The following is a 27960-nucleotide window of genomic DNA, read 5'->3' as shown; positions in this document are numbered from 1 at the left end:
TGATCGATTTGTCTGATGTTTGTTCTTTCAACCATCACTTTCAGATTTTCATTTGGTTGGTGATGGTGACCTGATGCGAGGTGTACAAGAGGATCAATAATATTGGCATGGAAGTTTTGGTATATTGGTCAAGGATGTCTTGTATTCGTGTTAGTCTGAGTGCAAATAATAATTGATCGAGATGCAAGGATATTCTCGATTCTATTTCTATGCCACTATTTTGTTGAAAATAGATCAATTGCCTCCCAAGTGAAAGTGGCTTTGACCATTTACAGGGAGGTAAAAAATGATTTGCCAAGTCTTATTCATTTAATATTTTCTTATTTCTTGGGTCATCTGAGAATCGAATCCGTGCAATCTTGTGTGTTTTATTTTGCTAAAGGGGAGAGGTGGAAAAGGGGGCCAAGCGGCTTTTGTTTCTTTTCTTTGCCTTCTTTGTCACAGTTGCTTCGTTTTTGTAATTTTCGTGGATTGGGCCTCGATACAGTGACTGCCATTTGTGGCGTTTTCCTTTTTCATTCAAAAACTCATCTTTTATGTATTCTAGTGTGCTTGTTTCTTTTTAGCGAATTCCAGTGTGCTTGTAGTTCCAATAAGTTGTCATTGGGGCTTTTGCAGGCTTTTCGAAAGAATTTATAAATCCCTACCACCTCTAACGGTGGGACCGTGGAAGGATTGATGCCCCACTTGGGGAAAAAAATCCTAAGCAATCTGGGTCGCTCCATGGACCCAATCGATCGGGCGACACTGCACAACCGGGCAAACAATTTTAGCTTAGCTTGAAGATTTCACCGTGCGCGTTAATCTGCAGTTGCAGACGCATCCCCACTTCCCCAGACCCAGGTTGCATATGATTTTTTTTTCCCCACTATCCGTGCCGTTACGTGTCTTATCCCCACCGTTGCTGTGTTGTGATCACTTCCGTTCGGTGTTCCAACGCCGCCGCCCCCGTCACTCTTCTCATCCCCACCACCACCGCTGTTGCTTCCCGTCAATCCGTGTCTCCGCAGCACCGCCGCCCTGGGTGGATCTCGAATCGTACCTGGAGATCGCTGGCGGCACTGGGCCGGCAGAGGCAGCGGAGGGGGTGTGCGCGCTGTGTACTGCAGTGAGAGCCAGCCTGCGGGATGCGGGGGGCGCTGCTGGTCAAGGAGCCCCGCTGCTCCCGCCGCCGACAACGACCGCTTCCTCGACATCGTCGGGCGCTACTTCGCTCGATCCGACGACTCCAGGAGCGCCCTCAGCTCCACTGCCAGGTAACAGATGGGTTTGGTGTAGTGGTAGTCTTCTCATCCTTCCGCTTCTCCGGCGAATTAGGTGGGATCGGATGCTAGGGTTCGGGCAAAATTAAGTCCGGCCTCCTGGGATAGGAATGCTTAGTTTGTCGTATCAAGTTCTCTTATCTGACCCGCTGCATTAGATGCATTCAAATTCAAAGTTGAGACATCCTTTGTTGGACGGAGGGAGTATTTGATTGGCAATCCAACAATTACCCTGAATGTGCTGTGCCTTCATTTGACCCTGTTAGTGAGATGATGAAATTTTGATTCTTTTTAAAATGGCAAGGTTGGTGTGACACCTGAAGCTGAAGGTGTGGAGACCTTGAAACTTTGTTGGCAAGGAGATGCAAGACAAGATTAAGAGTATGTGGGCCGGACCCAAAATGGCGGTACATGTGGAGAGTGGGTCATCGCCCGTCGAACACCAGCTTTAAGGTTGTCATTTCTGTATGATCCTTCCAGTGTGATGTGGAAGTCTGAAAGAATTCCACACATTATGTGCCGTCACCACTTATTCGCATTGTATACTGATTGCCGAGTTGTGAGTAACCTTCGTGTAGGAGCTGAACTCAGAACCTGTTATCCCTGATGGATTAACAGACTGGAAGGAGACGATGAATTGCTGGGTTCTAAAATGATTTCTGCAATTGAGGTACACGTTCAATTCCCACACATTTTTTTTCTTCTGAATTTATCTTCCCCGCAATCTATTTATGTATGGCAATTGTATATTATGAAATTATACAAGTTGTTTGCGCCATACTGCTTGTTTTTGCAACTAAGATCTTCTGCATTTGGTATTGCTTCAATGGATACAATGGAAAATGGTGCATAGGGATGCATGTTTCAGTGTTTGCGTAGCTGTATGCATTTCCATTCTTTAGTATCAGCGCATGATTCTGCAAAATACTTCGGGTAGGGCTACTATGGAGTTTTGACAGAACAATAAAAGAAAATTATTCTGAAACTAAAGAAATAAGGCTGTGACAACTAATAAGTCTCTTTTGCCCTTGGAAATAAACCAAGTCCACCTGTTTGTGTGTTTGTGTTATTGTTGATTTCGAAGTTGCAGATGCATCATATAGTATTGGTTATGGTAGTAGGGATAAAATAATTCTCCGTGGGGTAGGGAGATCTTTAATTGCTAACATTCTCTTCTTACTTTTGCTAAGAGATTGGTCTTCATGAATGCACACAAACAATATCAAAATATGCCCTCATAGGGTGTTTCTTGTTGAACTTAGATCATAGGGTAAAGAGAGGAGGTTAGAAAGGAGCCTCTCACTAATTTGGTGATTTCCTTGCAAGTTTGGTAGTATTCTTGTTGTGATGCTTGTTGTTGTGTGTCAATTAGAAGTGATTATAGATTTCTGATTTTGCGTGATGTTGGATACTCCAGACGTCTTTGCTGTGCATTCGATTCATTTTTTATGTGGAATATGTATCATATTGCTCTGTCACTGACTGGTATGTTTTAGAGTGAAATGCAACTGCGGTCCTACTACTTTCGCAAATGTGTCAAGTTAGTCCTAAATGTTTGAAAATGCACGTCTAAGTCCTATATCTTTGATTAGTGGTTCACCGCAGGTCCTACTTGTGTATGCGTCTCTCTAACCGCTCGACGTGGCGGTTTGACCTTTGCCACGTGGCATGGACCCATATATGTCAGGTACCTTTTTGAATAAAACACTTGCAAAACACCCCCTGCCTCCTCTGTTCTTCACACCCGTGGTCCTGCTCTAGCACCCCTCCGCCTGCCTCCACCTCCTCGGCCCCACGAACACCGCCGCCCCACTGCGACCTGCTCTGGCTGCGGCCTCGCTGTCGCCCACCTCTCCTGTGTCCTGGACCCAGCAAGAAGCAAGAGATGGAGCTCCGGTTTGCTACAAATGAAGGCCTGAAATTCAATGTTGACAAGGCTGGAGCTATGCACATGCTCTAAACAAGGCACATGACGGCAATGCCAATGGTGGCTTTGGTAGTCCGGTGACTGAAGTTCTGAAGAGTGTGCATATCAGTGGTGCCATCAATGGAAGCTGTGGAAGTCCTGATCAAGAGATCGAACATTAAAGAATAGCGTTTGAGGTGGCTGAGATGCAGTACCAGGAGGAGCAAACTCGGATGACCATCGAGACAAAATCAGCCTATGAATATTGGAGAATGTGAAATCTGAGTGTGCGCACAATTTGTGATATTGAGCTCAAGCTGACGAGCTAAATGCAGCATTGGCAGGCCACAGGCAACGCGCATGACCTTCACACGAGGCCGAGAAGAGCAATCGTCGTGTCTCCAGGGCCTAGAGCAGCTATGCTCTGGACTGGACTCCGCGCAGGCAACGAACACCGTCGGCCAGGAGCCCTGCCGCCGCCTCGACCCGTCCTTCTCCCCACCTCGCCTCGACCCGTCCTTCTCCCCACCGAGCCACGTTGAGGCGCCCGCCTCGCCTTCCTGTAATGAAAGCCGCTGTCGCGCGGAAGCACTTGTAGGAGATGATATGGACATGATCACCATGGATACGACCATTAGAACCCTAATTGTTGGTGTATCTAATAACAATTATAATCAGGTGAATTCAATTACAAAATGTTTCCAATATGTTACTTGCAAAGAGGCGGAACTATTATCTTGTGTAATCTTATTATGTAGACATCTTATTGAACTTTACAAGTCCAAAGTGAAGATGAAGTGTGATAGCCTGCAAAGGGAGATTCAAAGTGAAGCCTATCAAGTCTACTTTCTAACAAATCAAACGGCACATGATTCGGAGCTTGCTAGAGAAAGATATCATGAATTAAAGTTAAATCCGATTCGGGTCCGAACTGTCAGGAGACCCGAATTTGTTTTAATCACCCAGGCCGCATACGGAGTCCAAATCAAGCAAACAAGTACTTGTTGGAAAGGTAATTACAAGACCTTTCCAACGGATCTGGCCCCATCAAGAGATTCGACTCGTGCTGACCGTGGCGGACAAAACAAGCGGACGGATCTATTTTTCTGTTTCCTAAAGAGTTGTAGTTTGTTAGGAAAGTTAGAAATAGAGTTGGATTTCGACCTCCTTACTCAAGGTGGACGAAAATATCTCTCCCTCCTTCTTTGTATACCCCATGAGCCCCCCTAAGGAGCCTTGGGTTTTGATTAGATAAAGTTTAGCCATCTTTGCTACTTCGTGTAATCGCGTGTGTCGGTTAGATCACCTGTTTTACCGTCGTCAAGACTCCAACTTATCATCTCGTTGAGACATTGGTTTGATATTGTATATTCGCAATTTGAGATTGCATCCGCTATTTATCTTGTTCTTGCTTGTTCTTCGATTGCTTGCAGGAACAAAGACCTTCGTGGTCAGGTTGATCGTGCCCCCGCGTGATCAATAACCCTCTGGAGTTGGTGTATCGATTGCTAAGGCGCTGCCTCCTAGGCCGTAGTCGGATCGTCAACGTCACCTCCTACCCAAATTGAGAGTTATCAATCTCATCGAAAGATCGGGCCACCCACACCCATATCAGGAGATGCTTGCCTTCTGCCCCCTGAAGGAGGAGGCCAAGGAAGTCACGAACAAGGTCGCCGCCGGCTAGTGATTGGAAGATGAGCAGAGCAGAAAAAAAAGGGAGGGACCGCGGGTGTGAAGAACAGAGGAGGCATGTTTTTTTTGCAAGTGTTTTATTCAAAAGGGTACCTGGCATGTGGGACCATGCCACGTGGCAAAGGTCAAACCGCCACATCAACCGGTCAGAGAGACGGATACACAAGTAGGACCTGTGGTGAACCACTAATCAAAGATATAGGACTTAGACGTGCATTTCAAACATTTAGGACTAACTTGACACGTTTGCGAAAGTATTAGGATCACGGTTGCATTTTACTCTATGTTTTATATGATGACTTTGTATCAATACTCATTCATTGGCAGTGCTAACTCTTCCATTGTTGTTATGACTCTTATTCTGCAATTGAACTTTAAACTACTTTTAACTCTCTCAAGTAGTACTTGAGCAAAAACTGCATTTTCCACTACCAATTTGAGTAAAAGGGATTCACAAAAAGAAAGAATGGATTCACCAACTCTTAATATTTTGTGGGGAATATATGTAGATATTCCATATCTAATTTATGGTGCTAACCCACTAAACTGCGCTTTCCAATACTCCAAATCAAATTTATGGTGCTAACCCACTAAACTACACTTGCCATTTACATCAAGAAAAATCAGTTGCTTGAGGAGCATTCAATAAAAGCCAATTATAGAAATATTAGTGCCAAAGGCTTTCGGCTCTGTTTTCCTTCACTTCTCTACCTTTTCGTGTGAGTAGAAAAACAATTAAAACCTAGATAAGAAATGAGTGAATTTAAAGTCTGAACAATCTTCTACAAGTTTTAGAAAAGAAGAAACATTACAAAAATAAACCCCCAAAATTCCAAAGACATGCAAATTACAGTCCATAATGAACGGGCCAGCGAAGCGTGCTGTCCCATCTAGTAACGCATGTAATGGTTGGCAACATTGTGTTCTTTGTGGATTTTCAAGCATTCTTTGTGTTTATTGCTCTCTAGTCTATTCTTTTCAGTCAAATATTCTTTCTGAAAAACAGGATAATCTCCGGCCTCTGCATCGACTGATGAACACAACTGTCGGGAGAATGACCCCGGGTAGGGTCATGACGACACATATCGGCCGGGTTAGCGAGAGTAAAGCCGACATACGCAAGTACGCCGGCATTGTTGAGCCGACTTTATAACGGGCCGGCATACCAAGAGTATGCCGGCAACTCTATCTTGTCTTATGTGTTTGCAGGACAAGCACGGACTACCTAATCTCGGCTAGGGCCGGGATATGCCAACGGTCTTATCCTGGTCATGTGGCCTAAAGTAAAGCATCACTCCCTTTATGATGAAAAAGCAATCGTTGCTCACGTCGCTGTGCCGGACGACTGCACAGTGACACGCCGTAGAGGGACAAGTGACGAAGGTCGGGGCATGGCTACAGTGCGCGCCGTCTGGCTGTACGTAAAAGCACAAAGCAGCGTTGTCCCCTCCCGGACAATCCGGAGGGGACCATGGGCGTACCCGGGGTCCGGCGCCCAATACTGTTGCAGGTTAGCAGGGTGCCGGGCACAGCCCCCTGTATCGAGGTGAAGATCGCAGGCAAGACCATTACAATGACGGATACTTGGCCATGGGAGATGAAGGCTATCTCAGGCGAGAGCGTGACAATGTCGGCCCACTCGGAGCCCGAGTGGGAAACCGGCAAGTGTCGCCGCTAGATGCCCGACATCGGCTCGAAAGAATCCATCTGTTTGAACTTCTGGAAGAGCAAGGCCCTCCGGGACCGCGTTGCTTCGCCTACCGGATCATGAGAGAGACATCAGCCCAGGGTTTCCAACTACCTAGAGACACGAGAACATATGACGGTAGTACAAAGCCGGAAGACTGGTTGGAGGATTATGTCACTGCAATGCATGTGGCAGGAGGCGATCGCAGATGGGCGGTACGCTATGTACCCCAAATGTTGGTAGGGCCAGGCAGAATTTGGTTGAATAACCTGCCGGAGGGCAGCATCAACTGCTGGATAGATTTCGGGAAAGCCTTTGTCAGCAATTTCACTAGCACCTGGAAGAGGCCTAATCGCCCTCAGCAATTGTCCATGTGCAAGCAAAGGGACAACGAGACCGAGTGAGAGTACCTGACGAGATGGAATAACCTCCACAATTCCTGTGAAGGAATAGTGGAGTTGTAGGCCATAGCATGGTTTGCCCAGGGATACCGACATGGCAGCATGTTGCGGCAGAAGCTGCAAAGGGAGATGCCGGCCACACTGTCCGAGATGATCAAGATTGCGGACATGTATGCGTGGATGACCCAACTCAGCCATCACTGATGCCGGCAGAGCAACATAGAGAGCAGCCGACATACAATCCTGCCGGAGCATTTCGGAGAAATGATCATCAGGATAACAGGAACAAAAGAAGGGACGGTAGGCCGGATTACCGGTATGGGCCAGCCATCCAAGATCAACCTGATGCCAGTCCTAGCCAGCGACAGAAGACTGGAAATCAGCAATGGGCCAATAAAGGAGAACAAAAGAAGCCGTGGCAAGATAAGCAGAAGTACACGTTCGAGATGATGCTTGATCAGCCTTGTCGTTTCCACACGACCAATCCCAGCAAGCTAGCAAATCACACAACCCGGCAATGCGGTTGGATGCAGCGGGTCGAGAAGGGTGAAACAAGTCGGCTGCCTCCTCCCCCGCCACTCACAGGTGCCAATGCTCAGATTCAAGGACCCCCTCCGGCAAACAATGCTGTCAATCAGGTAGAAGACCAGGGCATCCCGGAGTATGGAGGAAGGAACGAGTACAAGGAGCATCACCAAAGCTACATGATTTTCGTCACTGAGCCAACTTGCAAACAGAGCCAGCGTCGGCATGAGATGGAAGTCAATGCTGTCATGCCGGCAGTACCGAAATTCATGTACTGGTCGGAGCAGGAGCTCTGTTGGAACCGAGTTGATCACCCTAGAGTCATGCCGAATCCTAGTGGCTATGCTCTGGTGGTTGATCCGACACTCATTGGGCCTGACATCAATGTCAAGTTCACTCGAGTTCTCATTGATAATGGGAGCAACATAAACATCATGTACCGAGATACGATGCTCAAACTCGGCATTACCGATAACATGCTTGAGCCTAGCGGACTACCTTCCACGGTATTGTGCCGGGAGTGTCATGTGCTCCGGTCGGCAAAATTCGGGTTGATGTCTTATTCGGCACAAGGGAAAATTGTCGACCAAAGAACTTGGTGTTTGAAGTGGTGGATCTCAACAGTTCTTATCATGCGTTACTCGGCAGACCGGCACTGGCCAAATTCTTGGCAACTACCCACATTGGCTATCTGAAGATGAAGATGCCGGGACCAAATGCTACCATAACCATCTCCGGCAATTACAAGCGTTCAATGGAGTGCGCGGCAGCAGGGTTTGCTTTGGCCGAGTCATTGGTCATTGCCGGGGAGAAGAGGAAGCTGCAAGAAGTTGTCGCATGGGCTCAGTCGGCGCAGATCGGTCTGCAGGCCATGACCAACCCTCATGGCAGCATAGCTTTCCAGGCGGCCAAGGAGACAAAGAAGATACCAGTCGACAATGAGTTCCCGGACCGCACCGTTGCCGCCTGAATGAGAAGTAGGAAGGCGAGCTCACCAACTTCCTCCGTGAGAATTGGGACATCTTCGCATGGTCAAACCAAGACTTGCCGGGTGTGTCGAGGGAGTTGGCTGAGCACTCATTGCATGTCAGGCCAGATGCAAGACTAGTGAAGCAGCCCGCTTCGCCGATGACAAAAGGAAGATCATATCGGAAGAGATATCCCGGTTTCTAGCTGCCGGTTTTATCATGAAAGTGTTGCATCCTGACTGGTTGGCCAACCCGGTCATGCTCGAGAAGAAAAAAGATGACCCAGCCGCAGCCAAAGTATGGCGCATGTGTATCGACTACACTAGCTTGAACAAAGCGTGCCCTAAAGATCCTTTTCCATTATCTCGGATCGATCAAGTGATCGACTCCACTGTCGGGTGTGAGTTGTTGTCTTTTGTAGATGCGTATTCTGGTTTTCACCAGATACCGCTGAACCCTAATGATCAAGTAATGACATCATTTATCACCCCGTTCGAGGCTTATTGCGATCGCACTATGCTGTTTGGTTTGAGAAATGCAGGGGCTACTTACCAAACGTGCATGCAGAAATGCTTGCACGAACAACTCGGCAAAAACGTGCAGGTATATGTCGACGATGTTGTCATAAAAACCAAAGAGAGCATCACGCTGCTGGATGATATCAGAGAAACATTTGCAAACTTGAGAAGGTTTCGAATGAAGCTAAACCTGGCCAAGTGCACGTTCGGTGTACCAGCAGGGAAGCTACTCGGATTCCTAGAGTCAAGACGAGGCATAGAAACAAATCATGCGAAAATTGCCGCCATTGAAAGAATGAAGTTGCCGAAATGTCTCAAAGATGTGCAAAAATTCACTGGAGGCTTAGCGTCGTTAAGTCGTTTCGTTAGTCGGCTGGGTGAAAAGGCAATGCCCTTATACCAGCTGATGAAGAAAACTGACAAATTTGTGTGGACACAACAAGCAGAAGTAGCCTTCCAAGAGTTGAAGAAATGATCGCTACAACGCCGATATTAGCGTCGCCAATGGCACAAGAGCCAATGTTGTTGTATATAGCAGCAACAAACCGAGTTGTCAGTGCCGTCATAGTGGTGGAGAGAGATGAAGATGGCAAGTCGGTACAGAGGCCGGTATATTATCTGAGTGAGGTGTTGTCATCGTCAATACAGAATTATCCTCATTACCAAAAGATGGCGTACGGTGTTATATGGTGGCAAATAAGCTGAAGCATTATTTTGATGCACACCAAATCCGAGTAATATGTGAAGCGCCTATCTCGGAAATCATGAACAATAAAGATGCAAGCGGCCGAATAGCTAAATGGGCTATTGAGTTAGCACCATACACACTGCAGTATGATAGACGAGATGCCGTGAAATGTCAGGCACTGGCGGATTTCTTGGTGGATTGGGCCGAGATGGAGTATGAGCCACCGCCACCTGAAACCGGTTATTGGAAAATGCATTTTGATAGCTCCAAAATGAAAAGCAGGCATGGCATCGGCATAGTTCTCACCTCGCCCAAGCGTGATCAGTTGAAGTATGTGTTGCAGATTCATTTCGCTGCATCCAACAATGTCGCCGAGTATGAGGCGTTTGTTCACGGCCTGAAGATGACAAAAGAGATCGGCGTTCGCCGGATTCAATGCTTCGGTGATTCTGACCTAGCGGTCCAGCAAGCCTCTGGTAATTGGGATGCGTTGGATGCCAACATGGCACTGTATCGCTTTCATGTGCAGAAGATCAGCGACCACTTTGAAGGTTGTGAATTCCATCACATACCACGGGCGGAGAACGAGGCTGCCGACACTTTGTCGAAGCTAGGATCAATGTGGCAGGCCATCCTGGCCGGCATCGTGTTGGAACATCTGCGCAAGCCGTCAATCAAGCCGTCACCAGAAATGGAATTGATTTTCATTCCGGCAAACTCGGAAGCTGACGTCACTCCAATGGATATAGACAGTGGCAGTGGTTCCGGCAACCCGGGGACTGAGCGCCCTAACTCAGCTAAAGCAATGGCGATTGAACCAATGGAGGTAGATGAGCTGGTTTTCATGACTCGCCCTGTGCCGGCTTGGGCACAACCAATAATGTCGTACCTCAAAGATGGAAGTTTGCCGGAAGAGGAAGTGTCGGCAAGGCAAATTCAGAGAAGAGCAAAGGCATACACCATTATCAACGGCGAGCTATACAAGAGAAGTGTCACTAATGTGTTGCAGCGTTGCGTTGAGCCAGAAGAAGGACAAGAAATCCTCCGGAATATTCACCAATGGGAATGTGGCCATCATGCATCCTCAAGAACATTGGTGGCCAAGGCATTTCTGCTAGGTTTCTACTGGCCGAGTGCATTACAGGAGGCAGAAGATATGGTCAGGAAGTGCAACGGTTGCCAGAGGTATGCTAACAAAATTCATATGCCGGCATCCGAGCTCAAGACCATCCCAATCACTTGGCCATTTGCTGTTTGGTGTTTGGATATGGTGGGGCCCTTCAAGCGGGCACGAGGAGGCATGACGCATATCTTGGTCATGGTGGACAAGTTCACCAAATGGATTGAAGTGAAGCCAATACGGAAGTGTGACGGCAAGACGGCGGTGTCATTTTTAAAAGATATCATCCTAAGATAAGGCTACCCGCACAGCATCATCACGGACAATGGAACAAACTTCGCAGAGGAAGCTTTTGCGCGGTTTTGTGCGGAGAAGAAAATCTGGCTTGATGTTGCCTCAGTAGCACATCCTTAGTCCAATGGGCAAGTTGAGAGAGCAAACAACATGCTCTTAGCCGGCATAAAGCCTCGTCTAATTGAGCCACTGGAACGCACTCCAGGATGCTGGCTAGATAAGCTCCCGGCTGTGCTGTGGAGTCTCAGGACAACCCCAAATCGTTCCACGGGCTATACGCCATTCTTCCTTGTGTACGGGGCGGAGGCTGTATTACCAGCCGATATCCAGCATGACTCTCCGCGAGTAACCATGTATACGGAAGCCGAGGTAAAGAAGCCTGAGAAAATGATGTCGACATGCTCGAAGAAGCACGGGAATTGGCTCTATCCCGGTCAGCCATTTATCAACAGCACCTTAGGCGTTATCACAGCCAGAAGGTAAATCTGCGGGTGTTTCGGGAAGAGGATCTCGTGCTCCGGCTTGTGCAGCGCACGGCCGGCATGCATAAATTGTCACCTCCATGGGAAGGACCCTTCATTGTGAGCAAAGCGCTGCACAATGATTCGTACTATCTTATAGATGCGCAGGACCCCAACGCAAACATGATGGATAAATCTGGCGAGGAAACCAAGAGGCCATGGAATGTAGCTTTGCTTCGTCCGTTCTATACTTGAAAGATGAGTATTTGTATCGTTTTTTCCTTATGTCAGATATTTTGAAACAATGAATTAACCGTCGAGTTCTTAAAAGAAACTCGGGGACTCCCATGTTATATGCAAGTTGTGTTTCATTTGTCTATTTTGTATGTCGGCCTGGCTTGATTGTGTAATCTTATGTTGGTCTAGTAGTGTGTCGGTACTGAAAACTCTCTCTATGACTTAGCTGTTGTCTGCAACCCGGCTTCATTGCAAGTTGGAGCACGAGTACGAAGTTATTGAACACATGAAAAGCGATTATGGAAGTAAGCAAACAGGCGAGCCGGGATGCGCGTCGTTTTCTCTAACCCAGCACTCTTTTTCTATACCGAGCATTTCCAAACGAATTTCATGAGTTTAATTTTTTTGAAAGTTCTATTTTATGACTTCGTGATTCATACGTCGAACGCCGACAAGGCAGACAAAGAGCCGAGGTCATATGATTTAACCGACGGAAAAATGAACTCGGGGACTCGGCTGGGAACTTGATAACTTGTGGCTTAAACTAATTCGGACCATTGTGCATCACACTAAGAGTACTTCAAAATATTTACATCTGCACCTGGCATCCCGGGGATCTAATAATCTTAAAAGTTTTTTCGACACCAGTAGGCAAGACTTCAGGCTGTAGGGTCGTTAGCGCTGGTGCTCGGGACATCTGTCTCGGCGGGAGGTGACTCGGCAACGATTTCCTCGTTCACGTCCTCTTCTTCCTCGACCGCCTCTTCTTCCGCGTCCAATCTCGGACCCTCCACAAAGGAATGCACGTCGGCATATTGGATGAAGGAATAGACCCGCTCTCGATGTTTGGCGATCAGCTCTGGGTCCGAGAGGAAGGGAGAGTCGGCACGCATGCATTGCAGCACGTCGAGGTTAATGCCGTCGTACCAAGAGAGTACGAACGACAGTGCCTCGTTGGCACCGACACAAGCGGCCGACTCTTGCCACTCGCTAAGCCGGTCCTCTACCTCCAGAAGACGCTTGGCTAAATCCGAGATGGCACTCGACGCGTTTTCTCCCGGCCAAAGGGCTCGGAAGACGCGGATGCCGGCATTAAGCATATCGATCCCGAAGGTCTTCAATGGCTTATCTCGGGTCCAGATGCTGATGAGATAGTCCTCGATATCGTATTCTGATGGCTGTGTCGAGGAGGAATCCCTCTTCCCGCGAGCTTTGATCACAGTGGCTTGGGCAGCCTCAGTAGAGTGCGGGAAGATTTCTGCTAGAAAAAGAGAAGTGATGACAAATCCCGGCACATTGCTATTGTCGGTTGAATGGTCAAAGGAAAAGATCCGGGTTATGGCAACTTACTGGCTAGCAATCCGTCTATCTTGCCGAGGTCCCGTAAGCACACGGCTAGCAAATGTGTGTTGTCGGTCATCTTCTGTTGAACGGCGGTGGCTCGAGTCTCGGCTTCGGCGAGAAGATCCTTATATTTTTGTACCTCGCCCTCCAGGCGGATCTTCTCGTCGGCTTGCGCAGAAAGTGCCGAGGTGAGTTGAACTACCTCGGCCTTATGCGCCTCGCCTTGCGCTTCAATTTGCGTCCTCAGCCGAGTCACCTCGTCCCGATGTTGCTCCACCAGTAGGGTTTTTTCCCCTATATCGCAGAGATAGGCTAAAAGTGTTCAAGACAAAAATAGGTACAGTTGAAAATACAGAATTAGTCATACCTTGCACCTCTGCGACACGCTTTAGCAGCTCGGATACTTGTGCGTCATCCCCGGCTGTTTATGTCGGCACACGTCAGTTTTCAAAGTACATATGCAACTTGACATAATTTTTATGTCAGTAGAAGTATACTCACTCCTGTGCTGCTTGGCCACCAAAGCCTTGTGCTTGTCCACCAGTTTTCGGTGCAACGCGAGCAAAATGTTGAAGATCGCAGTACGTTTATTCATACAGTTCTGCAAGCAAGTGCTCCACAATCAACTTTTGGACAATGGTTTGGGTCTTGTATAGCAGAGGCAAGTCTGCAATTGTAAGCTTCAGGCCGATTATTCTATACTCAGCCTGAATCTCGGGGTAGTGTTTGAAGCAATTGTAAGCTTCAGGCCGACTATTCTATACTCGACCTGAATCTCGAGAAATAGTGTCTGAAGCGATTCTAAGCTTGAGGCCGACTATTCTAAACTCGACCTGAATCTCGAGGAGTAGTGTTTGAAGCAATTGTAAGCTTCTGGCCGACTATTCTATACTCGGCCTGAATCTCGGGGAATAGTGTTTGAAGCGATTCTAAGCTTCAGGCCGACTATTCTAAACTCGGCCTGAATCTCGGGGAGTAGTGTTTGAAGCAATTTTTAAGCTTCAGACCGACTATTCTAAACTCGACCTAAATCTCGGGGAATAGTGTTTGAAGCAATTTTAAGCTTCAGGCCGACTATTCTAAACTCGGCCTGAATCTCGGGGAATAGTGTTTGAAGTTTTTTGGAAGTAAAGCTTCAGGCCGACTATTTATTACTCGCCCTAAACCTCTCGAACAAGGCGACTCTTGCCTCGAACATCCTGGCCGCCACCGATTGTGGGGTCGCCGCCACGGGACATGGCCCCACCAGAGCATGTTGCTGTGCAGTTTGGAATGTGCCGGAGTTAACCTCGTAACTGTCGGCGCTGTTCCAATCCATGGCATAATGGCCAAGAGACCCCTAGCTGTGCCCGCTTGTCGTCCTCCGAGGAACTCCTTGAGTACCCCGGAATGACGTAAAATTCGGCAGGCCGGCTGAACTAGTAGGCTGTTGTCCTGGCGGAATGATAGAGCTCCTGGTTCTCTTCGCCCAGGCGGCGGCCAGTTGTGTTGGTTGTGGCTGCGATGGCTGCTGTGGCAGCGGTGATGCTGTCGCCAAAGGTTGTTGGGGCTGCGGTGCTGGTTGTCGAGGTGGTTCCACCACCAATGGTTGGGGTTGCGCATCCGGGATTGCTGACGAAGATGCGGTCCCGGCCGCAGATGTCCCGGCTTGGGTGACGCTCGAAACGTCGATGCCGGGGGCGACCTCCTGAACGGGGGACGCCGGATCTACGACAGTCTTGGCTTCTCCAGTGGCTTCAGTAGAAGTCTCTGCACGCGGAGACGAGGTGGTCGGGATCTCGGATGCGATGCAAGTCTTGGACTGGGTATCAGTCAAAGCCTCCCTGCAGGAAGGGAATAATGTTATTCCTATGATTTGTTAAGAAAAACTACCAAGGTACCGACATTCTAAGTCTGAAGTGGCATGAGGCTTACCCGACGACCATGGGTTTCGGGTTCGGGAGCCGGCCAGCAGTTTTCTTCCGTTTCATATTCCTCGGAAGCTCTTTGTCGGCTATGCGCTTCTCGCCCGCCGACATCGAAGCAGCAGCAGGGGCCGCGGAGGAAGTCGGCTCGTCCAAGTCGGCTATTCTCGGAGAAAAACAGGCGTAAGAACTTCGAGGATATGAGTTAGAACATCAACGAAGTGGGATCGGAAATTTTTACCTATGATGCGTCTGGGGCCGGCATGAGGAATTGGCATGTGATCCTCAGAGTCCGGGTCTTCCAAGTCCGTTTCCAGACGGTCAGGAAGAAGCGCTTGTCTGGCTCATGCCCATCCTCGTTGCGTTGGAGTGTAAATTTCTGCACAAGAACATGAAAATTACGCCGAGATAAAGCAATATCAGTTAGAGGCCGGCATATAATTATGTCGAAAGAAAATAGAAAGAGCAAGTAGACAAGAAGCTTACAACGGGTGCGCGATTCTTCCGGCTGTACGACACCATGCCCCAACTCCAGTTTTCAGCCAAATTGGTTTTGGTGATTGCCTTGACTCGGCGTCGAACCTCGGTCTTGTTCGGGGTGATTGTCGAGACTTGGTTCGGGTCTAGCCGGCCGTTGTGGAAGCACATCTTGTGCGTCCGACGTTGGAGAGGGCAAACCCGCCGGAACACGAAGGTGGCCAGCAGATCGTCAGCCGTCATCCCGTTCTCCTTCAGCGCAAGGATGCCGGCGTGACCTTCGTTAATTTCTGGAAGAGAATCCTTCGGATCGTACTTCCAGTTCTTCTTTTCTTTCGGCGGGCCGACTATGAATCCCGGCAGATTAATCCTGTCGGTGTCGGAAGTGTTTTTGACATAAAAGAAAGTCTTGAGCCACTTCTTGCAAGATTCGAGACCTTCGATCCGAGGAAAGATGGAACCTCGGCGAGGTATGACGGTGGCGGCGCCGCATTGGGTCATAGGCTTAGGGCGTCGGGATTGTCTTTGTCGGGAAGAACCTGGGGCCGGAACATAAAGTACTTGGCCCACAGGTCAACGGAAGGCCAGAGGCCGAGATAGTTCTCGCGGCAAGTGATAAAGGCGGAAAGAGTGAGAATAGCATTGGCAGGAAGGTGGTGAGGCTGGAGACCAAAGTGGTTAAAGAAATGTCGGGTGAAATCGCTAACCGGGGGCCAGAAGCCACGCTCAAAGTGAGATACGAAGACCACGAACTCACCGGGCCCGGGTGTCGGCACGACTTCATCGCCGGGAGTCCGGCACTCCACCTCTACCGGGATATGCCGAGTGCAGCGGAGCCAGTCGGTGTTTGCCGGAGAGACATCGGAGCCTTCCCATCCGACGCGCTCCGACCCAGCATCCTCCTCGTTGTGCTGGACGGCGGGGTCGACGGCGGCGGCGTAATGGGAAGAAGATGCCATGGTGCAGAAATAGATCTGGGAGTGCTAGCTGGAGAACCGGCGGCCTCGAGAGAAGAGCAAGAGAGGAGGCGACGGCGGAACCGCAGGCAAGCGCGCGCGAGGGTACGACGGTGAGCTTGGGCGCCGGAGGCGAGGATGCAGTGGCGAGCAAGCGCGGCGTCAAAGAGCTCTGAGCGTACGGGAATGGCAGGTGCGCACGAGTAGCGAAGAGGCTAGGGTTTCGAGGGAAAGTGAAAATGCTTTCACCCCGTCCCCTCTATTTATAACTGAGGGGTTATCATGGGCCGTGGATCTTACACGCCCACGATCCCCACGGCCAACGGATAAATGGCGCTACAATCATGGGGGCGGTTTCCCCCCTTAACGACATGCGCGTGGTTAGTGCACAAAGTGGCGCAGTGAGTCTCACCGAGTTATGAGGATATAAGGCAACGGGCGGAATTCGAAACTCTGCTCTTAATGGCCTGCCGTCTTTTTTGTTCGATGGGACAACACACTCGCCTCAAAAGGCGTGCCAACAGTGTCACGAACCTTATCTTCCCGTTATTAAAATGACGCGCAGAATAAGTGTGACATGTGGCGAATATGTCGGTGGAGAAATACTTTCTCGTGCTATCCGAGATTAGGCAGGATAATCTTGGCTTGAAACTAAAAGTACTGCGCCGACCAAGAGTGTCGGCGGTGATGAATCTCGGCTGAGAAAGCTCGAGATCGTGTCGACATTTTACCTGGTCGAATCCTCCTTAATGCTGAGTAGTTCAAGGTTTGGGAAACTGTCGTGGCCCGACATCAATTCCTGCCAGACCGCAACAGCTTCGGGGACTAGTGTCGGGGGAATGACCCCGGGTAGGGTCATGATGACACATATCGGCCGCGTTAGCGAGAGCAAAGCCAACGTAAGCAAGTACGCCGGCATTGTTGAGCCGACTTTATAACGGGCCGGCATACCAAGAGTATGCCGGCAACTCTATCTTGTCTTATGTGTTTTCAGGACAAGCACAGACTACCTAATCTCGGCTAGGGCCGGGATATGCCAACGGTCTTATCCTGGTCATGTGGCCTAAAGTAAAGCAGTGCTCCCTTTATGACGGAAAAGCAGTCGTTGCTCACGTTGTTGTGCCGGACGACTGCACAGTGACGCGCCGTAGAAGGACAAGTGACGAAGGCCGGGGCGTGGCTACAGTGCGCACCGTCTGGCTGTACATAAAAGCACAAAGCAGTGTTGTCCCCTCCCGGACAATCCGAAGGGGACCATGGGCGTACCCGGTGGGCCCGGGGATAGCTAGGGTTTGCTTTCGGCCCGCATGTCAGTGTGACATCTTTAGCCTATAAATAGAGGCTCCACCCCCTCCTGTAAGAGGGGTTCCTCCCTTAGACATTAGAAGTTCTCCTTCTTCTTCTTTCTCTAAATACAGCTCAAGGAGCACCATTGTAGCCCGCTGGTATCTCAGCTAACACGAACAAAGCAGGAGTAGGAGTGTTACCTCATCAAGAGGGCTCCGAACCTGGGTAAACATCGTTCATGTTCACGGTAACTTGTGCGTGCCCTCCTCCGGATCCACCTTCGTCCATCGGTCCCAACTCAAGCCATCCCATGGCATTTGCCGTGACAGCACCACGACAACAACCATATATTATTAAAGCTTTCATTCATGTATTGTTTCTCTTTTTCCATCGGTAGGTCGTATTTGTTATTTCATTGAACGTTCGAATGACTGCACTAGACAGGAGACCAATAAAGCTCAAAAGAGCATGGCTTCAGGTTATCTTTTGTTTTGTTAAATCGTCTCGCATATGGTTTGTTTTGTTGGTCTTTGCACAAAGTTCTAAGTTTTTTCATATGGTTTATTTTTGTCTTAGGTGTTGCTTATGTTGGTTGATGTGGGATTCCTTTTAAAAGAACTCCCAAGGCCAGAAGAGCAAGTGGGATGTTGGGTTTAGTCCCAATCAGAAATGGATCGTGGAGGAGCACAACATATAAGGTGGAGAAAACCTCATCTATCAGATCGGTCATTTAGGTTGAGTTAGACTTGAGGCCTTAGTTGGTTGTGGATTCCTGTGGACGTGGGCCAATAAGACGCTAGCTCATGTGTACGTAGCTGGACTGAACCGTTGTGCGCTCTAACAAGTGGTAGCAGAGCCTCGTGAAGCCTTGTGGTTGATCTTTTAGTAACGGGAGATCAAAACCCATTGTCATAGAAGAACCTAAAACATTTCTAGATCACAGGGAGTTCGTTCAGTCTCATGTGTGACGGAGGAATGTTGGGTTTAATCCCACGTCGAAAATTGATTATTGGAAAGCACAACATAAGGTGGAACAAACCGCACCTATGAAAGTTTTTTAAATTGAGTTGGACTTGAGGCCTTATTGGCTGCGGACTCTGTGTACCTGGACCGGTAAGACGCTACCTCGTCTGGCCGAACCGCCACACTCTCTAATAGGGTACTAGGGGAGAGTGCATTCAGTTTCATGATCACGGAAAAAAGGACTGGGGAGATCAGGAGATGAGTATACGGGCCGTACGGGTCTCTCTTACACCCGAGGAGACGAACAGCACACCGGACGGAACAAGAACCAGATCAATCAGGTTTAGTAGTCTCTCGTACTGATTAGGTCGGTATAAATTTACCGATCGTTTTATCTACTCTTTATCTCTTTTTTTTTAGAAAACATCTACGAGTACTCTTTATCTACTCAAGGAAATGGAAACAAAATAGAGACTTGGAGTACGGGTCCAAGATGGCCCAACAAGACAACACAGACAAAACGGCTTGGAGTCTGGACGCACATGGGCATTGACGATACTGCAAGAAGCAAGGGCATCAAATTGCAAATGTACAACGCGACAACATTTGTACATCAACTTGCAGAAGTTGGTGCACCACGAGATTTTTATACTTTTCTTAGGCTTTTGTTTTACACACAAATGTCGACGCATAACTGTAATTTAATGGAAACGGACAAAAATAGTACTTCCTCCGTCCAACAAATGATGTCTCAAGTTTGATCAAATTTGAATGCATCTATACACTAAGTTAAGTTATGTCTGGATACATCCAAATTTTGACAACTTTGAGAAATCTTTTGTTGGACTGAGAGAATACTCCCTACTAAACCTCGGACCAGTGGGCTGGCAACTTAGTTTAAACTCTCTCTCATGCTCCCGTCGGCAAATCAATATCCGCTGTCCTAAATCGAACTCATTTCGAAGTCCTCCAAGATACAACTCCAGTTGGTCGTTCAGTTGACCTGCAAAGCGCGGCGGTGGCGTTATCGATCATAGGTAAATTTTCTCCCATGCAGATATGCAGAACTGTTGACCTATTAGATGACATCATAAATGATACTGTGTAATCTTAATTTCAATGAAAATAGGAGCTAGAAATGAGTGGATTCTGGCTGGACAAGGGGATCCAGGACCAGCTTATGTTATGGCTGACCCTGATTTTGGTCTTTACGAGCTTCGTGGCGCATCTCATTCTCGCGCTGTTCGCCGGTACCCGTCGGCGCGAAGACTCCGGCTGGTGGAGGATGAGGAACCTGGTGTGGTTGGCGTACCAGGTGACGGACAAGGTTGCCAGAGCCGCCCTCGGCAAGCTGTTCCTTGACAGTCCGTCAAGCAACCAGCAGCTGTTCGCGTTCTGGGTCCCTTTCCTCCTTCTGCACCTCGGCCTCCCCGACACTATCAGTGCCTACTCATTGGAGGACAATGTGCTATCTGCGCGCCAAGTGCTTGAGATAATCATAGATCTCGTCGAGGCCTTCTACGGCGCATACAAGCAAAAATTTATGGGCGGACTGGGTTTTGGGCTCCGCGTTCTGCATCATGTTCTTTCTGGGTTTCTGGAAGTATGTGGAGAGGGCAGTTGCCCTTTGGCAAGGTGGCTTCGCCCGAATCCGGAGCTCAAACGAGAAGAAGCCGCTATGGCGTTTCAGTGATCAGTATGAATCGGAGGAGCTAGATAGCGATGACGCCTTGCTTGATGCCCATGGCCTGCTCGGTATCACCGTGGCTGCCTTCGCTGATTATTCGGTGAATCTCGAGGAGGAGCATGATGAAGGCCGTGATTTCAGCACATCCTATCCCTATTGGGATGATGTTATCAAGGTGGTGGAGATGTAGCTTTCACTCATGTATGACATAATGTACACCAAGGCAGCCGTGATCCACACATGGCCCGGCTACCTCATCCGTCTTGCCTCCGCGCCCCTCACTTTTACCGCCCTCATGCTGTTTCACTTCCACAGCAAAGAGGACCAGAAGGAAGTAGATATCAGGATCACATACCTGTTGCTGATTGGTACCTTGCTGCTCGATGTGAGATGGCTCCTGAGAGCACTAGGATCGACCTGGACATACGCATTCTTGAAAGATACAAAATGCAACCTGCTCAAGCAGACATTCTGCTGCGGCGTGGGAAGTGGTATCGGCTCCGTCGATTCCTCATTTCTCTGGACCCGTTCCGGCTCTTTCTTAGCAGCGTCTGTCCCAAAGGCAATGAGCAAAGCAGCTACAGGATGTGGTCGCGCACAGTTGGGAGCACAACTTGTTGCACTGGTGCACTCATGATGGCACACCGCTGAACAAGATTGGATGGGAGGGCGACTCTAGGAGCGTAGGGGTCAGGTCATTGCTGGAAGAGTTGTGTAGAGACGTATTGAATCAAATGCCAGACGAGGCAATATTTGCTTCTTGCCCACCACCTCCACTAGCAGAAGAAACAGTAGCAGCAGCAGCAGAAGAAGAAGAAGAAGAACAAAGACTACCACCTAACTGAATCTGACAAACCTTACAAGATACGTCGGGTATTTGGTGACGCTAGGCTCTTTGGTCCTGAATTCGATGAACTGGTCATTGCGTGGCACATTGCCACAGATGTTTTCCTCCTGTGCATGCCAGAAAGCGAAGAATTGCCCTACTATCGGAAGATCAAGGCGATGTCAGATTACATGATGTTCCTCGTCGCTGAACGCCCCGAAATGCTACCAGGCCTTAGGCTCCACAGCAATTATGAAAACATCCGCGTTGCTTTGACGAGTATATGGAAGGATGGTAACTCTAACCTCAGCAGTTATAAACAAGAAGAGAAGAAGCTTGCAAGGGACCTATTCTCTTGGAATGCCTATGATCTTCACGAACGGAACACTATTCTCTCAGAAGCTATTCAATATGCCAAGGTTCTGCAGTTGCTGTGTGTACCTATGAATTCCAGCGAAACAAGTACGGATTGGTCCGGAATTCGCACGGAAGTTCCGATGGAAGATGAAACCGAGAAAAGACTTCTATTTTTGGTTCCGGATCTCCTGGAGTTTGTACTCTGGGAGGACCGCCCATTGGGCAAAAAGACACCGGAAAATGTGTTACACGACTTCATCCTCTAATCATGGGTCCGTTTGATCACATTTGCGTCCACCCGCTGCAACAGGGATTCACACGCCAAGCAGATCAGCTGTGGCGGTGAGCTCACAACCATCGTCTGGATGCTAGCTGAACACAGAGACATAGTCCTATATCGGAAACCGATAACAAACTCATCTGTATGACTGTATCTCCTCCCTGATCATTATTGTAATTTGTATTATTATTCACCATGTTATTTGCGATTATGAGTCCACGTGTCAGGAGAAGTCTTCCATTTCAGCAGGCTACGCGTTGTGTAATTTATTCGAGCTCTTGAGAAATAAACTTAATGTTGTGAGCTTAAAAATGTTCCAGCCATGCAAACTTTCTTGGAATGCCATGACCAGGCCATCTAAACCATGTTTGTTTGGACTTCTATTTCATCTTTTGGTGCTTCTACCAATCTCAAAAGCACTTCTCCCGTTTACACATTAAACTGAAAAGCACCTCCGAACGTGTTTCTCAGCTAGAAGCACCAAAAACACCTCCGGAGATGCTTCTCAGCTTCATGTGTAAACAGGAAAAGTGTTTTTGAGATTGTTAAAAAGACCAAAAGCCCAAACAAACCGGACCTAAGTAAGGCATGGGGTTCGAGAGCTCGGGGGTGCCATGGCGGATGACGAGACGACGCTGAAGAAGCGGAAGGTGCACGACGACTGGGCCATCGAGAACCGGGAGCGCAAGGAGGAGAAGCGGCAGCGCCACCACGACGACGGCAAGGGCGCCATCAAGAGGCCCGGGTAATTCGTCAGGGCAAGAAGCTCAGATTCCTGCTGATGCACATCCGCCTCAAGGCCCGCATGGCCTCGCACGATTCATCGCTTTCCGGTGCAGGTAACGCCACCCGTCTCGATCACCCTCCCTCTTTCCCCTTTTCTCCTCGGCTTCGTCGTCTGTGGCCCAAATCTGAGCGCCCATCGTGCATAGATTCCCCATCCGCTCCTAAACGTAACTCCGTGATTTCAATGCGCAGGTGACCACCGCCGTCCTTCCCGAAATCCTCTGTCTTACGTGTTTTTGCTGATTTTTTTAGCTGATCTCTTCCGGCAGGTGTTTTGTCGCGGCGTCTTCCGTCGCCGGTGCACGCAGCCGGCGGCTGTGTGTTGCCGTGACTGTGCATATAATTTGCACAATCAGGCTCTGGTCCTCCGTCGGCTTCGCCCTCCCCTCCTACATGGCCCGGGTGCATTCTCCCCGTGCTTTCGTTGGTTGTGTTTTCTGCTCTCCTTGGTAATTGACTCGGCAACGGAAGTATACATTAAGAAGCTCTTTTGTTGTTACTGTAACTAGCACGGTGGCCCGCGCATAGACCCGATGATGGTTGTTGTATCTGTTTTTTACGTGTTGATGATCTTTTTATTTTTTACCCTTTTTGATTTCTTACCGTACTGGTATATTTTCTCTAGTCGGGTTTATAAGTCCCACACGGAATTTTATAAGGGACTTTGGTGAAACATTATTTGGCAATACGACGTTATCGCGACACAAAAGAGATATCGTTGTATTCGTATTGAAAAACTCAATCAATAGTATAACGTTTATATACCTACATTTTTTTTTATAATTGTTCGTCAAAGTTTGGCACAAAATTCAATGCAGGTCTTATAAATCCAGATGGAGAGAGTATAATTCACTGACATTGGATTTTGTCCGATATGTATCTATCCATCGTAATTTTAATTCTAAAATCGAAAACATGAGATTTGTATACCCAAGGGCTTCCACGGCGTGCCAAAAAGCCAAATTTGCCACATAGGTCCCCAGCGCCCCACTGCACCCCCTCCGCTAGCGGCCCTGCACCTCCTCCACCACGCGCCCTCTCCACCACCTACGACTCTCCTGCGCATGCCCTGCACTGCCTCTGCTAGTGCCCCAACGCCGCACTCACCCAACAACGCCTCCGCCCCTCCGCGTGCACCCCTGCATTGCCTCCCCTGTACCCAGCGCCACTGTGGAGGCTCTATGGGATATAGTCCCGTACCTAAATTGTGAAATCCCTCCCGTGAGCCTCTCATTCCCCAAATCCCCTAGACGGTCAGGCCACAGTCGCCACAATACACCCACCCTTGTCTGTCGCTCTGTTGCTGCTCTGCTTGGCGCCTCCTGCCACTGCTTCCTGTTGTTAGTTTGGACTCGATGTTTCTTTTAAGAGGTTCAACCGGACGTAACATCAAACGAACAATTTGTAGGACTCTCGTATATCTCATATCTAACGACTGGAAATAATTGGGGTGGTGTGGATCAACGTGGAGGCTCCCGCGGTACCCCTTATATTGCTTGTAGGACTCATAGATCTCATATCTAATAGCTGGAAATAATTGGGGTGACCCACGCAGATTGCGTGGCTAAACTTGTATAATGAAATATTTGATTTTTTATATATTTTACATCAACAAAATATGTACAGATTTATTATTTGTTTTTTGTGTAGACAAATCTTCTGAAATGATAAGATGGAATATTATGCATCATTAGATTGATTCAATAACACATTATATTGTAGATTAGGTTGTCATTATATTTTTTTTAGCAACAGATTTGTATTTTATTAACCTTATCTGCAATATAAAAGCGTTGAGTTTGAATAAGGAACTTATGCGTTTGCTACATTTTACTTTGTGCGATATTATTTTATATAATTTTTAAAATTTCTTTTAGACATCGGTCACAAACTTATATGTTTTTAATATTTGATTATTATTTTGGATGGATGATGCGGCAAGCATTCCTTGCAAGCGGGCACGCGGTGCAGTGAGCGAGCGAGCGAGGTGGCGTCCGACGGCGGCTGATGGAGCATTGTGGCAGCTGTGGATAACGACAGTAGGGTCCTGATGGCGTCTCGACGACGATGGATCACGGTAGCAACGACCGATGGCACTGGGACGGCTGATCACATCATCGGTGGTGCGGCCGCACGGTGCTCTGAGCACGTGCGTGAAAGCGTTGCATGGGCTGCGTCCGCGGAGACGAAGATTAGACCACTATTCTCATCGAACTCTTAGATGGCACTTCGTTAAATCTGTAATTACCACCGAATGTAAAAAAAATAAGTTAATAATGACAGGACACCAAAAGTAGTAAGACTTTGCTGTAGTATTAATTTGTTTGATCTCGATGAATTGCTGCAACGCAATCTCGTTCACGCATATCCGCAGACTTCCCTTTCAAAGCTTGGCCTATCTCATCACCAACGAAGGCAAGTGGCGGCCGCTCCAGCAGTGAGCGTAGCAGCTCCAACGAAGGCACGCGGCACGGACTTTACGGAAAATGAACGTGACATGTAAGAGTTCGTTTAGGTTAAAAAAAGAAGTTTCCGTCATCTGGTTGCTTCACGTTAGCAAATTTACGTGTCACGTATATGTAACGCACGATTTGAAAACAAAAATTATGTGCCACGTAGATCTAATAGTCGTGTTTCAACAACTCTAAAATCCAACAACGATCAGAACAATTGAGGTGGTGTGGATCAACGTGAGGCCTCCCTCGGTACACCTCATATTGTTTTTCTGTATATAACCCCTTCTCATTAAATCTTAACGTGGCATCTCCCCTCAGTTCCCCTCAATTTTTTTTTCTAATCTATTTTTAGGACATTCTTTTTCTTAATCGAACCGTCTGATTTATTTGTTTTATATCTGCGCGATAAGCAATCGTGTGTCCATATTGGACACGTATTAATTCGTATTGGTAATTCGTATTGGGCCTTAGTGCATTTTAATATATTTTGATGTTTTGTTGGTAGCTCACAAATTGGGTCCGCTTGGCCGGAAATCACTTTATTGTTTATTTGTAGCCCATCAAATATATCCTCTCATTAAATAGGGCCATTAGATATCAGATCCAATGGTTAAATTAATTCGGATGATGTGGATCAACGTGGAGCCTCTCTCGGTACCGTCATATTGCTTTTAGTATATAATTAGTATGTAATAGATAATAATAGATAGATTACCATGCATGTGCATATAGGCATGCACTGATATTATTTTTATGCGCTATAAATTTAGTTAATCTCTAATATGTACGTGTGGTAGTCTGGTAGGATTTTGTTGGTCCTAGTGTGGCTCGAAGTTAGGCATGGAAAATCTGACGCCAGTTTAATCCGGAGAGAAGATCCACCTTCAACGTTAGTGCAACGACCAATCAGTTTTCTAGGATTTCAATCTGTATATACTGATTGCACATACGAACAAACAGATCGGGGATACAACGGGAGATGAGTACGGCAGTACCTGCAGGCGAAGTAGAGATGATGAGTACGGGATATAGCAAGAACCTCTGGGTCGTCTAGCTAGGACGGGAGAAGATGAGGAGAGGCGTCCGGGCTCTAGTCGACGGTGTACATGGGAGATAGATCAGGTCACCCCGATCGATACGTGCACTGCAGGGAAATCTCTTTTAATTAAGGACACGGAGATGTCGTGACAGGTTTTGCGTGACAAGTAGACATGTGTTACGTATATCCAGCGGTCGCAATTCTACAACTCTTAGATCCGACGGTTAGAATAATTCTGATGATGTGGATCAACGTGGAGCCTCCCCTCGGTACTCCTCAGATTGCTTTTAGTATATAATAGATTTCCTTTCCATTAGAAGTACCCTTACTGATGATGCGATGCATGTGGTACATTTGTTGAGGTTGTAAACGTGTTTTCTTCCCATGTGCTCCTCTGCTGGGTATGTTTAATAGGCTAAGCTATTTTTGCATTGTTTAGCAGTGAGGAAGGAAACTGTGATGTGTATTTTGTTCGACCTCTGGTGCATTCGTTACTTCCGCATGACTCATGCTTGCATGGAAAGAAATTAGGTGTGGTTCGAGATTGAACAAGTGTTGTCCCTGCCATGCCTTTTCAACTTTTCTCACCAATTTTGCTCCCTTCAGTATGGGTAAATTGCCAGCACTATGGCCACTGCTAAATTACTTACTACTCCCTCCGTCCAACAAAAGATGTCTCAAATTTGTCAAAATTTGGATGTATCTAGACGTGACTTAGTGTATAGATGTTCAAATTTAGTCAAATTTGAGACATCCTTTGTTGGACGGAGGGAGTACAATATATGATTTCCTTTTATGTAGCTCCAGGAAACACATAAAACTTATGAAGGTGAAGCCGGCCCAATGGCCCGGTACTTGCTCGAAAGATGGAATGTATTTTGGTTGATGGACCTTACTCTAGAAATGCTGACATATGTGAGGTGTGTCATTAAATAAATATGCACCATTTTCCTTCTTCAACCGAACAATTCATGCAAGAATCTGTTATGCCCTGATTATTCTCCACAAGAGTACTAAAATGACATTATTGGTGGAGGTCTAAACTGGCCTCTTTTTCTAATGAAGGACCGTTCAGTTTAAAAAACAAATTGTGAGTAAAACTATAACATTATGTCGGCGTTAATAGCACTGCATGCATTTCTTTTCTTCCGAAGAAATGCAAGAAATGTGCTTTTCTTGATCTTGGATAAGATATTGCTAAGAAGTTTATGAATATTGTGCTACATGTAAGATAATAAGCTTGCACATATAATGTGGAACTTCAGATCACAAGTGGAATGTTACTACAATGATGGTGCGCGCACAAGAATGCTATAAATTGTTGTCGTTCGCTCCATATGGTTCTCCTCTGATCCCTGGCTTTTTATATGTCCAATTGCGACTATTAGTGTTTGTCCGTAAGTATTCTTACCTTTTTCTCTAGTAAGTTGTTTCTGAATTTCGTGGTAGCTTAGGACTTCATTGCTGAATGTATGGTGCATGTGATATTTCAATGTTTACTATTGGATTTCATTATAGGGGATAATAGTGTTATAACTTTTCTCGAGTTTAGAAAAAATGGCAGAACTTTATCATAGTTTCATGAATTTAGATCTGCCTCTTTAAGGACCCATGTAGAAGCATCTTCAATGCACTGTACATGTCATAAGTAAACCTTTCTATATAGATTGCATCTTCATCTCCTTATAATATATTAAATATCAATCAGGACAGAAGTGTGGAATCTATTCAGCGAATTAAATCCAGAAATTGTTCTTTTGCACAGAAGCCATTCCTCTGTTTTACCTTACATGTAGCTTCAAACTTCTTGACTAACTCTGTTTCTTAATATTTTGCTGG

General features: G+C 47.5%; 1 long non-coding RNA gene and 1 pseudogene across 2 annotated transcripts; both read left to right on the top strand.

The window, feature by feature from the left end:
* The first annotated feature begins 670 nt into the window (after positions 1-670).
* LOC104584087 lies at positions 671-22080 on the top strand (annotated as a pseudogene).
* A 113-nt stretch (positions 22081-22193) lies between these two features.
* On the top strand, positions 22194-23394 carry LOC112271756. Of its 2 annotated transcripts, none has more exons than XR_002965089.1 (2): positions 22194-22679; positions 22896-23394. It is a non-coding gene; the product is annotated as an uncharacterized LOC112271756 (long non-coding RNA). The 2 variants fall into 2 exon arrangements; XR_002965088.1 differs by having other exon boundaries at positions 22194-22818.
* Positions 23395-27960: the final 4566 nt, after the last annotated feature.

The sequence above is a fragment of the Brachypodium distachyon genome, chromosome 3 (genome assembly GCF_000005505.3).
Source record: "Brachypodium distachyon strain Bd21 chromosome 3, Brachypodium_distachyon_v3.0, whole genome shotgun sequence".
Classification (NCBI taxonomy): Eukaryota; Viridiplantae; Streptophyta; class Magnoliopsida; order Poales; family Poaceae; genus Brachypodium; species Brachypodium distachyon.
Note: the sequence above shows the minus strand (reverse complement) of the source record. Positions and strands in the feature narration are given on the sequence as shown.